A 19409-nucleotide genomic window follows, 5' to 3' on the forward strand; every position below is an offset into this window, starting at 1 on the left:
AGTACTACTGTGCTTCAACAAGAATATATATTGTTGGAGATGAGATGCTATTTCCTTACTTTATCTGAAAATGAGCTCTCCTAGAAAGTTGCACAAGGAGACACAACTTAAGGTGCATTTCTAACAAGAGCTAAGATGGGAATTTTTCACGTATAAAATGTTCGATCAGCGGTGAGAGAGGGTGAGAGAGGCAATAATGCAGGAGAATATACTGCCACCCAAACGGAATCGAACATTGAACCTTACAGTTTGTAGTATGGCACTTAGCCAGTTGTTCAATAATCCCTTGTTATGACGGTAGTTTACATCTAGCAAGAAACATGTACTACTTTTCTGCTCTAAGTTTCAAAGAGTGATTATGAATTCGAAGTTACATCGTGGGCTACGTGTGCAGCAGTCAGATATTACTATTATCTATATATGTAATTTAGAAATGTTCATATTTATCAAAATGGTATTTCGATACATCTGACAAAAGTTAATTAATTAACATTAGTAACATAATTAGGTATTGTTATTAAAATATACATTTTTTTAGCATTTTACTACGCTACATTTTGAATGTATGTACTACAGCTTTCGGATATATTTGCATTGTTAACAGTAGTGTGATTGAAAAAATTTTAGTACGTTTCCGTCGTATGGACGTTGAGATGTAAAACCGTGGTGACATATGAAAGTGTGAATTATCATATCTACATGCCCGCATGTTTCACAGGTAATAGAGACGATGAGGTGAGCTTCAAATCGTCTGTCATAAATTAGCATCAATGAAAAAACTTCCATATTGATATAATGCTTGATGAAAGTATCTGAAATGTACATTCTCCCAAGTTAGGATCCATTTTAATTATAAATAGCTTCCTTTCAGACGACTTTGTTGTTGTTTGTCACAGTCCGTTAGATTTTTCAGACTTTAAGGTTTCTAAAAGAATTTTTTATAGCTATCGGTATCAAAACTGGTTTTTATTGACGATTTGCGACCGATAAGACCGTCATCTTCAGATCTTTAAACACTTTTTGAGTTTCGCAATGTATTTCAAGTGTGGAGGTTCCAAGATGTGCTTCACTCGTCTTTTAATTTTAGAGATTGACGTACGTATACACTTTTAGTAGATATTTGGGATTTTAACAACTGAAAAGCGTATAAGAAGTGCTACATATGCAGGCATGCCAAATTCTACAAGTCATATTTAACTACATGTATTTTTACTTATGATAGACCTGTTTGTAATTGTTTTTAGAGACCTGTGTCGAATGTGTGCAATATGATTTTCACAAAAATGTTAATATGACATGAGTAATGAACGCACAATGGATTATGACGTACAACCAAAGAAGTTTTTAAGGATATGAAGATGACAGCCTTACCTGTCGAAACCAATCGATAAGAACAGTTTTGAAAGCGAGCTTCTTACTAAAAGATATTTCTTTACAGTGTATACAGATGGCTCTCTATCATTTCCTATTATGAGAAATTTCAATCCAATTTAAGATTGTTATTCGGGTATTTGGCTTTATGTACGAATATATAACAAATGTTGGGTTGTAAAACATGACACGGTTTGGTGTTGTATGCTGAGAAGCTGCTTAAGTGCTACAAAGTTTAATTCTCGTCGTTAAAGTCTTAATGATGCTTTAGATCCAGCCACACATAAAATTACAATAAACTGCAGCAATGAACAGATTAAATACCTAGCAAGTTTTTAGGTGGAGCCAAAAGTCCATTCTGCAATTACCTTAGCATCTTCGATTTCTCGTGAAAGTGATATTAATGGCAGGTACGTGGGTGACACGTGGGCGGCATTTGACACTCACAGGTCATCGCCAACACATCGAGATGATCTCTCCTTAATCAATAATGAACAATCAGTACGCCGACAAACAGTGAAACATCTCACACTGTGATTGGGTAAAGGAAAGGTCACTTTTTATTAGATAAGTTTTTGAAGACTGTCATTAAACAAATTGTTATTCTATTGAAATTTTGTAAATATTTTCCATAATAGGTAACATCAAATCTGCGATGAAAACATAAACGAAACGTTGATAATATGACACAAGAACAAAGATACGAATGAAAAAAGTAAACACAAATGGAATGACCGTGAATTACTTGTTTCACTCCATGGCAATCCATTATTTGTTGATTGTTTTAATTCACTTACACAAAATTAAAAAAAAATAGATCCGTATTAGCCTCAGACTCTGAACTCAGTATTGCACCATATCGTATTTAAAATAGCCCTCTGAAGTTTTGCATCAATACAAATAGTTGAAATTAGTGATAAAGGGAGTTTCCCAAATCAACTATACCATCAAAACTGTAGCGGTTCAACTCGTTGGTTAAACTATTTCCAACAATTTCAGTGATTTGGAGGGTGCACAAACAGTACACAGACAATCCAAGTTAAAAAGCTGTCTAGCTGTACGCTGCATTCTGTGCAAACTAGAACCAGAAAACAATGTTAAGAATAAGAATACCAGGGTTTATTGCTGTATTGTAGTCATGGGGTGGGGTGATCAACGGTGATTGACGGTAGACTTGTGACAAAACTGGTACAGAGTTCTTTGGGAGATAATTAAAAGGATAATGAAATACAGGGCTTAGTCATATAGGAGAAATTTACACTAACTGAGATACAATTAAAAATCACGAGTGCATTCTCATTTACGTAGTTGATAACAACATCAGGCATATTGCTGTGAATGTGCGCACATAAGTGTGAAGGTCGTGCCATGCTGGATAGACTAATCAAGAAACTCATTTCAAAATTTAAAAAACGTCGTCGTATTCCGCTAATGAATTCTTTGTTGTCTATCTTAATTGTAGAAATCGGTTTCAATCACAGTATCATCTGGGATTAACAAAATTTTACTTTGACAGTGAAGCTTACAATGTGAGATCCTTGGAATCAGCAATGTTATGTCTGTATTTTAACATCAATGCATTCGAGGTAACCGCTAGTGATACTGGTCAGTGTCGATGCCTATTTGGTAGCAGTAGTTCTAAACGCTACCAGTAATGTTAGAAAACAGTATTTGGAAGTGACATCACAAGGAGTTACCAGCATAACAATAATGGCAATCATAACTAAAGCAAATAAAATATTATTGTAGCAAACAATGGAATCAGCAAACTGTTTCAATTAGAATAGGTCTCTCTATGTATGTTAAATCCCAGTACATTTTGTCTCAAATAGCTTTTGTGGCTGCTAATAAAAATCTGTTTCAACTGAGATGTGACTTGTAAAGTCATGGTTAAAGGTATAAAAAATTTATTTAGACTTCATTTCCTTGCGTAGGGTGCAGGATAGAGTTGTGTATTTTAATGTAGAGGTATGCAACAATAAATTTGGAATCCGTACCAATTAAAAAGACAATTAAAACTTATTTCATTAACCACTATTCCCACAAAGTACTTGAATAAATAAACTGTAAGACTGAGTACCTGGTAACAGGGAACACACAGCTCTCAGATCTCGAGCGAAGCAGGTGCACTTTGTGAAGGTCCGGAGACACAGTAAGATTTCCAGCTCAATTAAGTCAGACAGAAACTCAGAAATCAGATATTACGTTCTAAGGTGTGCTCAGGAACAGAGATAGACTCGGATCACCGTTTAGTAATGATGAAGAACAGACTGAAGTTTAAGAGCGAGACCAGAAGTATGCACACACGCGGACTTGCGGACGCCGGAGGTTTTAGGGAAACAAGTAGCTCATTTAGGCAAGGATTAAACTTATTAACCTTATTGTAGACTCGAGTGTTGGGTGCAGGGGACGTAAAAATATTAAAGGCGATACACTGGTGAGAAAACAATAAGTTTTTAGACCGCCCGTCATACAATACATCCGCACAGTCCCTGGTTCTAAACAGAACTGTCCAGTCTCTCCTCAACATAGGTATCACCAAATGCCGTGTGATTCCTCTGGTCAGGAACGTTACCAATGCGTGTGTCCAACATGCGTGCGCGATTCCCGCCCCCCCCCCCCCCCACACACATAAACATGTGAACTCACTCAGATTTTATTACTTATCTATATGGTCGGATACCCTTCTTACGCCACAGCTATCAAAATAGTCTAAGATTCTGGAAGATCATTTGTGCCGTATGCCTGCGAAACACGTAAAATTTGTTGAGTGCGTCAGCGTATTTTAACAGTGTATATTACATTTTCTGTGGCGAAATGTAGCTACTGCATCAGCTCTACACGAAACAAGCTGGTGAAGCCATGTTAATACCATACTAAACTTGCGGGTAAACCAGCGCACGGATATAAACCAGCCATGCGGATTCGATTGTCTAAACGTACGAGCAGGTCACTCTCTCCCTCTCTCTCTCTCTCTCTCTCTCTCTCTCTCTCACACACACACACACACACACACACACACACACACACACAAAAGTACCACTATGTATAACTTGTTATCGCTCCTATGGAAGCAGTGTGGATTCTATGCAAGGAGTATTTTTGTTGGACAGTAAGTGGTATGTAATCAAATTTTAGCTGAAATGCGAATTACCGGAGTCATAAAGGACGCAGTGGTCATTATCAAGGCAATTAGTATGTATACTAAATTTTGTTGACCTTTTTCTCAGCGCTTCGAGATTATGATGCAACAAACACATAAACATAATTATATGCATGTCTAAAAGAATGTGAAGCATCTGTGAAGATGGTTTGAATATGATATGCTCCTTGGTGGGCGGTGGGTGTGTAGAAGGGAGGGGAGTTCCATCTCTCCTCTCATTCAGAATGACAATTTGCTCTCCCGACAGGGGGTTGTGCATTCAAAGGGCTTCCTGAAACTACAGGAAGCCGTTGGAGGTGAAGCCGGCCGCAGCAGGATAGACAGAATTCAGAAGGACGTTTTATTATTCAACAAGCTAGGGCTGATACAGGTGCGCGCCCTCTCCGGTGGGCGCTGTCTGCTGTCGATCCGTGGCATGTTCGTAGCGATGCAACGGCCGCCGTCGTCCCAGAATGTCACGCTCGCTTTTGAAAGTCATCGGTCAGTCGGCGCAGGAACAGTCCAAAACACACACACACACACACACACACACACACACACACACACCCGAGCGCGTGCGCACGCGACACTTTAGGATAAACGCAAGGGACTTCACTGGTATTTTGGATAGGGTAGTGGCTATTTTACGACCCTCTTAAATCGTCTAGTTTCGTACACGCATCATTGTGATATTAACATTCCTTCCGCGAGCCGATGTGTCATGGTACGTTTATGCTGTTTCACCACTCTTTTTTTCTGCCGCAGACCGTCCATAGGAAAATTAAAAAGACAGTTGGAGAAAAGGAAAGCAGCTTTATGAGTACCAAAGGTTCAGATGAAAAACAAGTAATAAGCAAAGGAGAAAGCAATATACATAGGGGCTGTGCAAGGCAAATTAAGGCAGTATTATAGAAACAGAAAAAAACGTAGGTGAAAATGAGATGTGGAGGTACGATACTGTGAGAAGAATTTTACAGAGGACATGTCTAAGTTAAGACATGGGCCCTAGAGTAGACGACATCCCCTCAGATCTACTGGCGTCCTTAAGAGAACCGGTCATAAAAAACTATTCGTCCTGCAGCGCAAGTTGCATGAGACAAGTTAAATAACCCGGCACTAGTAGGTGAATGTAATTACTCCAATTAAAAGAAAAAAGCAGGTACAGACAGATGTGAATATTACCGATAAGTTTAATAAGCCATGGTTGCAAAGTATTAACATGAATTCTTTACTGAAGAATGGGAAAACTGGTTGAAGACGAACTCGGGAAAGATCAGTTTTGATTCCGAAGAAATGAAGGAACTCACGAGGAAGTACTCAACCTATGATTTCTCTTAGAAGAAGGGTTAAGCAATGGAAAACCTACGTTTATAACTCTGGCGGATTTGGAGAAAGTTTTTGACAAAGTCTACTCTAATACACCTTTTGAAATTTTGAAAGTAGTAGGGGTAAAATACAGGGATCTGAAGGTTAAATACAACTTTTATAGAAACCAGACAGCAGTTATAAGAGTCGAATGGCATTCAAAGGAAGCATTGACTGAGAAAGGCGTGAGACAAGACTGTAGCCTATCCCCATGTTATACATTCTGTACAGAAAACAGTAAAGGAAAAAAAAGAGAAGGAATTAGAGTTCAGGGAGAATAACTAAAACCTTTGGAGTTGGCCGTTGGCATTCAAATTTTGTTACGTACTGCAAAGGCCTTGGAAAAACTGTCTAACGGAATAGACAGTGTGTTATAAAGAGGAAATAAGAAATGTGAGGATGTAGAAGATTGCTGGAGATTAGATGAGTGGATCACGTCGCCAAAGAGGAGATACTGAACAGAAATCGGGAGAAAAGAAATTCGTGGCATAACTTGACTAAAGAAGGGATCGATTGACAGGATGCATTCTGTGACATCAAGGGATAAGGAAATTGCAATTTGAGGGAACTGACGTGGGTACAGGTTGTACAGAGAGACCAAGAGATGAATGCAGCAAGCGGGTTCAAAAGGATGCATTACTTATTGGGAGATGTAAAGGCTTGCACCATGATCAAACCATTCGTCTGACTGTAGACCACAACAACCAGAGGAACAGACGTCAGTAACGCAATGGCAAGTATTAGGACCTGTAACGCAACTGAGATCTCTTGAACCTACTTTCCATTTCATTTGGTAACTCTTACCTGATTGGGATAAGGCTACACAGGATCACAGATGGCACGGAGTTCACAGATTATGCGTTCTTCATGTCTCTGCTTTGCGTATCGCTCATAGGTGGTACAATTTTAACATTCTCCTAGTAGAGAGTCATTGGAGACATTTTTCAAGGGTGTTGCAATGTTCACAAGACAGTTATATGCCTACTCCCAAGTTGGAGAACGTAAGTGACATCTGTCATGATAATGATGAACATAGAAAATTGAAAAACAAAGTTCAGTGAATTTTATCCATAATGGATATAGCTGAATTCCATGACAGTTCATTTATAGGGTGTAGAATAATAATCAACACCAGTCACAACAGAAGGTGATTTTATTTAACAGATTATGGGTTCCGGGCTTCAAGAAGTGTACATTCATTTATACATTTCCACAATCAATGTCGTTTGTAGCAATAAGTGTAATGTGGAAACGATATGAGTACTCCAGCTACATGGAACCCCAGCACTGAGTGTAGAAACATAGAAACGTAGATAAAGTATCACAAAACGACAGACGTCCGAAGCCTATCCTACGTTAAATAAAACCTGATGCTATTGTGACCAGTAGCGGTTATTATTCTACACCCTAAGGAAAAGCTTCTTTTTCCGGACGTCGATGTGTAAGAAATTCCAACTCACAAGAAAATGCTCCCAGTTTCCACATCTATAGAAGAGACGCAGCCGTAGTACGCTCAAATGGAATTTTTTGCCTCCTGGAGAATGAAGGCTGACGTCCGAGTAGCAGCAGACGGAGAAGTTCACTGCCCCGCGCCCTACCTGCTGTCGGATGAATAAACCATGCGAGGAGCCACCGTGTCTCGATGTAAATTACATGCAAACGATTTGCAACCGCCACGGTGGCGGCCCTGCTCTACAGAGACAGCTGTCGGAACTCCGGGCGCAAACACCGAAAAACCGCCGCCGGCGCTCTTCCCAGCGCCCGCGTTCCGGCCCCGTCTTTAGCAGGTGGTGGCCGAACTCTGAATGCGGTCGTGCCACAAGTGCTCTGAGGAAACGCACTACTCGCATACTGTTCTCTCAATTAGATGCTTTTCTTATCGAGTTTTGTGTTCACAACCTCGACGCAAATACTCTGCTGGTGCCTTGGAGACTTTCTTAGGAAATGAAGGAATGCACAGCATCAGTTCTCGGAAGCCACGAACTCCATATATCAGAATATCATATTTACTTCGAAATCAATTCGCAGGCTGCTAATTCCTTGACATCAACTGTATCAGATATAGATGTACTACATAATAATGAAACGTGAAACCGTGTGCCGGATCAGGATTCAAAACGGGAATTCCCGCTCATCACAAGCAGTGGCCTTAACCGCCTCGAGTAACCGTGGACGCTCCTCGGATCGATCCAAACCTCCGTATATCACACTGTCTACATCCTTATATCATCATTAAATTCATCGTACAATACTTTAAACTCTACTTGGATTTCAACAACAGGGGGAATGATAAAATGAGGAATCGAGTCCAATATTTTTATCGAATTCGTACAGCTTTGACCGTCAACACCGTTTCTTCTTTCAGGCACCGACGTAAGTATTGCAGCCTAGGCGGGCAATCGATGTTAACAACGTAAGTCTCGATTCCCTGTTGTCTCGTTCTCCCTATTGTGGTAATGCAAATAATGCTGATAGCATTAGGCGATGAATTTTGTGGACTACGTTGTAATGGACGCAAAAACAAAAACACTTTAGATAACCTCGACGGTATTTCTCTTGGGTCGTAGCAAGCGAAGACTTATCTTCAGGAGGAAGTCGAGTGGTTACTACAACACATGTAAAACGTTAGTTCAGTTTACTACAGCATTTCAATGTAGAATACTAAACTTAGGTGCATTCTGTGTCCACTAGAATGACAATACACATTTATTACTGCAGCGTGGTACAAGAATTTGGACTTGAAAAGCAATAAAGCCCAGTCATTTGTCGTTGTAGGCCAGTTAGACTTTAAACATTGGTTCACAATTCTGATCAACAATTCTACATCAGTTTCATCTGAATTAAGTTTATGCTGCTCTCTTAACCGGTGATCACAGAGTGGGGTGAGTGACGCTGCGTTCTGACGTAAGCAGACATTCATCTAGGGCGTCGCGTGGAACCGACTGATCGCGCGGCTTCACCTTCGTCTCTTATTCGTGGCTGCGGCTGGCAGCGACTATCGTAGAGCTTGTGGTGCCGTCGTGACGTAATAGCTGTAGTCTGATACCTCACTCTTCGGACGACACCACAGAGTACAATATAAGGACGTACATTGTGTGAAATATGGAGGTGTGGACGAGTCCGAGGATAGTGCACGGACAGCTGAAGCGCTTAAGGCAACTGCTCACGATAAGTAGGAAATCCAGATTTGACTCCTGGTCTGTACACAGTTTCGTATGTAATGATAATTAAATGGACACCCTAGCTGCAAACAGGCGTTGATATACTTCATTTGGGACATGTTGAAAATGTGTGCCCCGACCGGGAATCGAACCCGAGATCTCCTTCTTACATGGCAGACGTTCTATCCATCTGAGCCACCGAGAGCTCAGAGGATAGTGCGCCTGCAGGGACTAATCCCTTGCGCGCTCCCCGTGAGACCCACATTACCAACATGTCCACACCACTACATTAGAAGTGTGTCTAATAGATGTTTGCCCATCATACTCATTACTCGTGGCAGATTAATCTACCAAGTCCCGTACGAGTTCGGGATTAGCGTGTGCGTTCGCACAAGAAGATGAATGGCCAGGAAGCCATATTTTAACTACATATGACGGTAGTATCTGTTCCCGAAAGAACAGTTACCGTTGATGACCATGCAGCTTTGTTAGAACCTCCCGAGTTCGAGCCCCGGTCGGGGTACCAACATGTCCCAAATGAAGTATATCAACGCCTGTTTGTAGCTAGGGTGTCCATTTAATTATAATTTCATTCTAACAAAGCTGCATGGTCATCAACGGTAACTGTTCTTTCAGGTACAAATACTACCGTCATATATAATTTTCGTATGTCATAAGTGGGTAGTAAATCTATGCCTTGCAGAGCTAATGTCAAGGAATTCGCAAGTAGCGAAATAATTTCTAAATATTTCGTACAGCTGTGCATCGTCAACATACCTGTTCCTTCAGACATGCATGCAAGAAGAAACGCATGCTGCAAAGTAAAGCTTCCGAATTTTCATGTGAAAACTTTTAAAGGTTTTAAATAAAACAAACGTTATTAACATTCCACATCTTTATTCTTCATGGGTAGATATTTATTACTCAACACAGTCACCCTGGTGACTAATACACTTCTCCCAACGAGAGACCAGTCTGTTGACACCGTCAATGCAGAATGTTTGACTTTTCTTCCGGAGCTACAACCCCACCTCTGCTTGTACTGCTTCATCACTACCAAAGTACACGAAGATTTCCTTCAAGTTTTGGAAATAAATGAAAATCGGATGGGACCAAATCGGGACTGTATGGAGGACTATCGGTAGCAGTGGATCCAAGGCGTAGGATTATTGCCGACGTCGGAGAACTCGTGTGTGGTGTGGGATTTTCGTGCTGAAGGAGAGGGTGCTCCACGTGTAACATCCACGTGACAAATTTTTGGCTACTGTGCGACGAGAGGAAATTATGCCTCTAACAGTTATAAACATGATCTGTTCGACGTATGGAAAAACAGTGAATACGATGATAAATATTAATTATTTATATAATATTCTGTGATGTAATTGGACATATCGATGTGTAGCATACAAAGACAATGATAATTGTAAATTCCTTTTATAATCTGCGTTTGTCTTCCTTTGTTTTTACTCTTTGTTGGTTGGCTTTTGTAGGTTGCGGACGCATATCGAACTGAGGTCTGTTAAGTAATTGTAATTATTTGTTAATTATTACTTGAAAATACAGTTCATTATTATTATAAACATGAGTAAATAATTATTTGTAGCTTTAATTCCTCTCTCAGTAAGCATTATCTGTGATAATTATTTCTTTCCGCTGCAAGGAGCGCAGCCATTGATGATAGCGATTTGTATCGCGTTTTTGTCTGTGTTTTCCTTAGAAACAAATCAAATGTTTGCTTGATGAAGTCTAAATAGTGCACAATACGAAAGTAGATTTTATAGCGTTTAATAAGCTTTTTAAATATTTACTTATTTGCTCTAACAACTGAAAGCCTCTATCAATTGTCTGCCGCCATCTTAACAATTATCTCAGCGGCAAATTCAAATTTAAATTACGCAACTCTGCAGAATAAATGCCGAAGGTAATACAAATGTGTAAAAATAAATGTGCACCGGTGGTTCCGAACTCATTTTAATGAAAATTATTCGAATCAGATTGGTTCTTTGCCGGCCGCGGTGGTCTAGCGGTTCTAGGCGCTCAGTCCGGAGCCGCGCGACTGCTACGGTCGCAGGTTTGAATCCTGCCTCGGGCATGGATGTGTGTGATGTCCTTAGGTTAGTTAGGTTTAAGTAGTTCTAAGTTCTAGGGGACTGATGATCATAGATGTTAAGTCCCATAGTGCTCAGAGCCAGATTGGTTCTTTAAAAACAGTGCTCATAGCACGATCCTTATAAGAAACGTTTCTAGATGATGTATGGAGCCGAAATTAGTTACGCACGAGTTGCGAAGAATATTGTTTCAGGTAACATACGTCAGTGTTGTGCGCGGCTGATATTCGGTGGTTTTAATGATCATTTTGCTGAAGATAACTGCTTCCATCATATAACAGATTCCTTACAACTATTGATTAAGAACTGTGATTTAGCGACACTTACACAACTTACAGACAACACTTTAACACGACGTTAACTTGGAGTTCTTTAGCAACTTGATCAAATTTTTAGCCGGGAGAAAAATTATTTAGTAATTACTCAATGTAATAAAATAAGATTGTCATTTTCATTTACAAATTAGTTAAATACCAAACCACTGAAAAACACAGCGAATGCCACACACGTATGGACGAACTCTTCGAATTCCAATCTCGATTACAACACGCTGTTTCTCAAGCACTGGCATGCCACCATGGTACAATTCGCAGACCTCTATCGGCAGAAGGCTGCAAATATATAGGCATGAAGAATAAAAATTTAGAATGTTAATAACGTTCCTTTTATTTAAACAGCTTTAAGAATTTTCGCCTAAAACTTAAGGAGGTATTACTTTTCAGCACACCTCTCTGTTTCAAGCCTATCCGGTCAGACGACGATAACGACATTCGTAGGGCTCGATACTTCGTTGTCTCATTCTCGCTGTTGCGGGAATCCAAAATGTTTGCGAGCATTAGGCGATGAATTTAACAGACTACGATGTAACGATGTCAAGAGTGTCACATATGGTCGTATGGGCCCGTGCGGGCAGCTTGAAAAGATAGCTGAAGTGGTTTAGGTGACTGCTCGCGGTAATCGGGAAATCCGGATTTCAAAGCCGATCCGGCATCTATTTCCGTATTCTACTATTGGGTAGTAAATATGTACCTAATACCACTGATGTCAAGGAATTCGGAGTCAGAGAATTAATTTTGAAGTCTTTCCTACTACTGAAGATGGTAAACAGTGTCTGTTCCCTGAGACATGCATGTAAACATCAGATTAGCTTTGGAAACTGACACAGAGGGCAAGATGCTATTTTCGGACGTGTTTGTTGAACGTAAACTGGGTGGACGAGTGGGGCATTCTGTGTACCGAAAGCTGAGTCACGCAGATCTTTATTTGATCCAGCTTCTAACAACCCTACCACAACAAAGGTCAGAATTTAATAACGATTGTGGTGTTGCTCACGCTGCTAAATACTGCATTTTCGGGCAACAACAGTCATATAATGTGGCAGGTGTCATTAGAGCGCAGTTAATAAAGTCATTTCATGTAATAATCAAAAAACTAGGCACTCATCTTTTTGTGTTTCCCACGCTGGTCTCGTCGTAAAATCATGGTTCAATCGTTGAAAATCTGGGTGGTTATGAGTCCAAGCGCGGATGCAAAGAGGCATAGGTTTTATTCTGCTATATTCAAAATTTTTGTAGATACGCTTCACAAACCATTCTTCAAGATTAAACCTTTCAAAGTCAGCACAATGGTGATGTAAAAAAATAATCAGCACTCCGAAATTAAGTTACACTTCCTTTTAATTGCAATATCACGTAAATACAAAACATCACTTCACAATACAAAACATACTTGAAAACATCTACCTCACAGTCACTGTTAAAGTTCACATTTTATAAGCTGACTACAATACGCGTCTTTCCAACATGACGTCTAAGACTTGACCTTCTCAAGGTCTAACTCTATAACAACTCAAATACTAACAACTAATCGTTTACGCGCCCAAAAATCAGAGTTACAAGTACGTCAAAGATCATAGTGACAAAAGAAATAATACACATAAGAATAATATCATTGCAATATAAACATATCGATGTATCACAAATGAAACCAAATCTGAATGTTGTCCCAGAAATATGTTAAGTAGTTAACAGAAACACAGTAGAATATTACTGGTATCGAGAGATTCAGGTGAGGTGCCGTAATGGTTGCGTAATTCAAGTACCATTACAAGCTGACAATCATTCTGTCCTGAGTACTTAGTTATTTATGGCGTAAACAGTTTCATACCACGATCACCTGTGACCTGAATTGCAACACTTTAACAATGCGCTCAGAAAAAAGACACAATCCTCATTAATCAGGGCTGACGAAGCTGCTAAGTGTTGGCGCAAATTCAACCAGACAACGGAAAAAGACCAATTCACAACAATTCTTCCATTCTGAGGGGCGACCTCAAGCAAGGTAGAATAAATATTACATAGTATCAGTATTTCGACGTCCGCGGAAAATTAAGATTTGAGAGTACGCGGTTTCTTCAGTGTACTATGCGAAAGTGGCGAACATGACGTCGGGTAGCCCGTACCATAGAAGAGCACTGCACTGAACACAGACGGTACATGAAGTATATAAATCTGGAGAAATTCATGATAGTGGAACACGGCCTTAAGTAAGGGCACAAGATCAGCTTTGAGAAGAGCCTGGGACTTATCCAACACATCAAACGATCTTCGTTAAATACCTTTCTAATACATCTCTCTACTCTGAAGCGTGTTAGTTTAATTCCTAATTCACATTCATGAGAAGCAGGATGAGTGTCTCATTGCGGTCAACGTACCGTTGTATCACAATTAGCCCAATACGCAATGAACGTAATGCTTCTTCAGTGTAGTTGTTGAAAGGTGGAGAAACAATATTTTGGGTATGACGTTATATATACATACGGGGTGACAATTATTTAACGATATGAAATAAAATAGTCGTAACTTCTGAGCTGTTTACGTTAGGACATTCAAACTGCACGGTTGGCCGCGGAGAATGATGGAAGCTAGTATGGACATTGTTGTTTGCTTTCGCAACGAAGTCCACTTTCATTTGGATGGGTTCGACAATAAGCAAAACTGGCGCATTTGGGAGACTAGATTCCGCATCTCGCGATCGAGAAGTCTCTTTATCTCAACGGGTGACTGTGTAGTGTGCAGTTTCGAGTCACGCAATAATAGGTGCTATATACCTCGATGGCACGGTGACTACCGATCGTGACATGAAGAGTTTGGAAGATTATTTCATCCCCGTTACCCAAAGTGGCACTGATTTCGATAAGGTGTGGTTCATAGAAGACGGAGATCGACCCCATAGAAGCAGGAGAGCGTTTGATGTCCTGGAGAAGCTCTTAGGGGACCGTATTCTGACTACGGGGTACCCAGAGGCGGCTAGCATGGGCCTCGATTGGTCGCCATATTCTCCGGATCTGAAAACATGCGACTCATTTTTGTGGGGCTATTTTAAAAACAAGGTGTACAGCAATAACCCCAAAACAATTGCAGAGCTGAAAACAGCCATTCACCAGGTCATCGACAGCATCGACACTTCAGAGGGTCACGCAGAAATTCACTATTCGTCTGCAACACATCATCGTCAATGATGACTGGCATATCTAACACGTCATAACCTAAATCAGAATGTCCGTAGTGACGTTTATATGTTAAATAAAGAGAGTGCGCCCATTAGTTTGTAACTAATTTAGGTTTTATTGTATAGTTATATAATTGTTTCACTGTATGATCTGAGGATTCGAAAAGTCGTAGGAGGAACACAGAGTTTTAGAAACTCTCTTCCGATTTACAAACTTAAATATTTTATGAAGGTACTTGCATTAAATGTAAACTTATGCATTAGAGTCCAAACGTTTTATTTTCAAAAGAACCATCCGATTTAACAAAGGCGTATCTTTTACATGCATGCACATGAACTTAGGAGCACAGTTAAAAATTATATTTAGGATCAAGGTTTCCGCTCACATTTCTCAAAAGCTTACTGTGCCCTGCACCGGTTGCATGACAAACATCCAGATGACTTTAGCACGCAGTGTCGAAATTAAACCAATGTTGTAAGAATTGAGCTTCTCGATGCATGTAAAAAGTTTCTATAATTTTCGGGAATGCTGCCGGGTGAGATCTTCGACAATCGCTGTTATTTCGACAGGTGCACACACTGTCATTTTCCTTGTACAGAAGCAACTAATTTAAGACCTTGGTATACTGAGACTATGCAGAAAGATAACAAAAGACACACACACATTTTATATAAATAAGTGCCACCACACAACCACAGCTGACCAACGTCTGGAAGCTATATATTGTGCATATTAGTAACCAAAGGCTCAGGTAGTTTTAACTCCGCGCTCTGATGTTTGACCAGGGAGACAAGAGGATTTAAAGCAAAATTTAAGAAAAACCTCAGTCTGTAAGTTCATTTGCACATTTGACTTCCACTGCTCCCTGGATAACACTAGCCCAATAAATGGAAGTTGCCTGCCGGAGTCTCCATGTTGATATATTCCATATTCCGTTCTGCAACGGTCTCTCGTTGCATTTGGCCTTAAAAGTTGCGGAGTGTGCATCTGTCAAAATATCGACGGCTGTCAAAGAAACCATCCGGCTGCTGTCAAAGAAACCATCCGGCTGCTGTCCTCTAACAAGGGAAATTCACCATGCCCCCCTCCCCCCCCCCCCCCAAAAATCAGATGTAGTAGTGGGATGGCCCTTTGGATTGTCCGTTAAAAACTGAACACAGATCAAGCATGAACATTGCAAGAAAGTGTACTGAACTGTTGAAAGAAGAAGGAAAACAGAAACAGTGAAAGGTCCAAAATCAACATGTGTGATATTGAGCGAATCTAACTAACCGTGGTGTTTCGGTTATGTGGTCACGGTGTTGGACTGCGAAGGGAGAAATTCGTCCCTCATGCCTCACTTTCTTTTCCACAAAGCTATGGATTGTCCGTCCGTTATTGGTGTGTCTGAAAGCTGTATTCAAATTAGTGCCTGTATGGTGGTGCGGCATCCGTTTGCAACAGCGACGTGTACCGAAGCGACATCTAGACGTACGTACACTTCGTATGTGATCGAAAGTATCCACGCACTTGGCTGAAAATGACTTACAAGTTCGTGGCACCTTCCATCGGTAATGCTGGAATTCAATATGGTGTTGGCCTGCCCTTTGCCTTGCTGACAGCTTCCACTCTCGCAGGCAAACGTTTAATCAGGTGCGGGAAGGTTTCTTAGGGAATGGCACCCGATTCTTCAAGGAGTCCTGCATTGAAGAAAGGTATCGATGTCGGTCGGTGAGGTGTGGCACGATGTCGGTGATCCAAAACATCCGACCGGTGTTCTGTAGGATACAGGTCAGGACTCTGTGCAGGCCAGTCCATTACTTGGATGTTATTGTCGTGCAACCACTTCGCCACAGACCGTGGATTATGAATAGGTGCTCGATCGTGTTCAAAGATGCAATCGCCATCCGCGAATTGCTCTTCAACTGTGGGAAGCAAGAAGGTGCTTAAAACATCAATGTGGGCCTGTGCTGTGACAGTGCCACGCAAAACAACAAGGGGTGCAAGACCCCTCCATGTAAAACACGACCTCACCATAACACCACCGTCTCCGAATTTTACTGTTGGCACTGCACACGCTGGCAGATTATGTTCACCGGGAATTCGCCATACCCACACCCTACCATCGGATCGCCTCATTGTGTACCGTGATTCGTCACTCTACACAACGTTTTTCCACTGTTGAATCGTCCAACGTTTACGCTCCTTACACCAAGTGAGGCGTGATGAATGGCTCATGAGCAGCCTCTCGGCCATGTTTTCTCACATCCTGCCTAACTATCATAGTACTTGCAGTGGATCCTGATGCAGTTTGGGATTCCAGCCTGATGGTATGGATAGATGTATGCCTTTTCCAAATAACGACCCTCCTTAATTGTCGGCGGTCTCCGTGAGTCAACAGACGAGGCCGGCCTGTACGCTTTTGTGCTGTACGTGTCCCTAAACGTTTCCACTTCACTAACACTTCGGAAACAGTGGATCTAGGGATGTTTTGGAGTGTGGAAATCTCACATACAGACGTATGACACAAGTTACTCGCAATCACCTGACCACGTTCGAAGTCCGTGAGTCCCGTGGAGCGCCTCATTCTGTTCTCTCACGATTTTTAATGACTACTGAGGTCGCTCATATGGAGTACTTGGCAGTAGGTGGCAGCACAATGCACCTAATATAAGAAACGCATGTTTTTGGGGTGTCCGGATACTTTCAATCACATAGTGTACCTCGTATTCTTTCTACACAAGTACCACATGCTATGACTCTTGCGTTCCGTCCTGGAAGTTCTGACTCTAGAATTCCTTCATTGTAACATTGTTTACACCCGTTTATTTGTTGTTTTCATTTCTGTGAGAGGTCTATGAGGCCTGTTCTCATTACTCATCACATTCTTCCAGCTGATGGAGATACATCCTGCGAGTGCGGAACAACACGTGACTCAACTCACCTGCTAGTTTGTCCTCAACCTGAACAACCCTGCGCAACACAGGGCCTTATCGAGGGAAACAACAAGGCCATCGGAGTTGCTACCTCCTGGAAATGCTGACCTGAAACTGAAATGACTGATCACATTTACTTGTGACGGTGATATACTCTTACCACATGACACATAATCTATGAGCTGTATATTGTATGACAACTGCCAACACTTCAGAAGGAGAACAAAACACTAATGTCCGGACGGACAGTTCATAACTTTGTGAAAAAGAAAAATTGGGTACGAGGGAGATTTGAACGCGGATCTCCCCCTTTGCAATTCAACACCGTGGCCATACAACCAAGACACTGTGCTTATTGCAAGTCGCTCGATGATGCCCATTTTGAGCTTGGACGGTTCACTGTTTCTTCTTTGCTTCTTTTTTTCACAGTTCAGTACACATTCTTCTTGTTTTCATGCTTGATTTGTGTTCAGTTTTTGACGGGTTATCCACTGGGCCATTTCACAACTAAATCTGACAGGGGTGCCATGTGGAGTTTCCCTTGTAAGGTATTAACATTTAACAGAAGTTCTTGACATGGGAAGCACGTAGACGGTTCTTTGGGAAAAAAACGGGGTGCTTTGTCCACTGTGGGAAAAGCCTTGAGGAACGAGACAGCGAGCAGGCAAGCTGCAAAAGGAAGACAGGGAGACCACTCCCAGCAATCACGTACATTGTAAACTTAAATCAGGCGTCAATGTACAATTTTAGTTCCTGTGTAATTCAAAATCTGATGCATGTTTCTGTCCTCATTCATTTTGAATGTACAGTCTTGTGAAACTGGATGAATCTGAATGGAACATCCTTTGTATTTGTGAATGTAGACTTTCCCAGCGTATACTGTTGACGAAATCTTCACTGGGCTCCATCCGAGTGGCTGCACTGAAACTCCATCTTCACCAGAAGAAGACGACTCGTCCAATTGTCGCGGAATTTCAGCGCATCCTCCTTGATGGAAAGACGAGAGGCTTTCGTCACACTTTATAGTGTTCCTCTTTTGAATTCTACTCCTACTCGCTTGCATAAAAGACTGGGTCTTGTTTCTAAGACAGTGTTGGCGTAAAATATGGACGAGGAGATCATATGCAACAAAAGACAGAAACATCGTTAGGGTGAGAGCTATAAAACGGTACCGTGCGTATTGGCTACCTGCACCGTTGTAGCGAGAGGAGTGTATCGGATCTGCAGAACTGAAACGTGAAACTCGAATGTGCCGAGGCAGTCACTCGGCGTGCTGTCGACGCAGAACAGCAACTCCGTAAGCCGCAGCCGGTTCCGCTGTTCTCAATTTACGGTGCGAGTAGTTCCTTTTCACAGACAGCTCCGGCGGAAATGCCACTAAGGCAAATATCTCCCGAGCGCGAGGAGAGATGGCAGCACGTCGTAATACTGTCTCACGATACAAGAGGTCCGCGGCGCGGAATAAGACATTCGCACTCGAGGCACGACTCATTGTGACAGCATTCGGATTTCGGGGCTGGCTGTTGCTCTCCAGCCCAGCGGGGCGGAGGAAGGAAGGAAGGATGCGCTCGCCTCAGGGATAATCGTGGCCGCCACTCTTTGGTATTCATGGCCGGGGATCAGAAGGCGGCCCCCTGCTTGCAGGCGCTCCCAATGTGCGGCTCTTCTCCGGGGCGTGAGCAGAGCGCGTAGTCGCGGTCTAGCACCGAGGGCGTGAGCAGGCAACGACGTGCCGGATTCACATGTAGACTGGCTAGGGCAGTAAATATATCAACTGTCACGCCATGATTCTCCTTCAACAGATTAAAGTCCAATTCTCGTTCCATGTCATTCTCC

Source organism: Schistocerca cancellata, chromosome 5 (assembly GCF_023864275.1).
Source record: "Schistocerca cancellata isolate TAMUIC-IGC-003103 chromosome 5, iqSchCanc2.1, whole genome shotgun sequence".
NCBI classification, from domain to species: domain Eukaryota; kingdom Metazoa; phylum Arthropoda; class Insecta; order Orthoptera; family Acrididae; genus Schistocerca; species Schistocerca cancellata.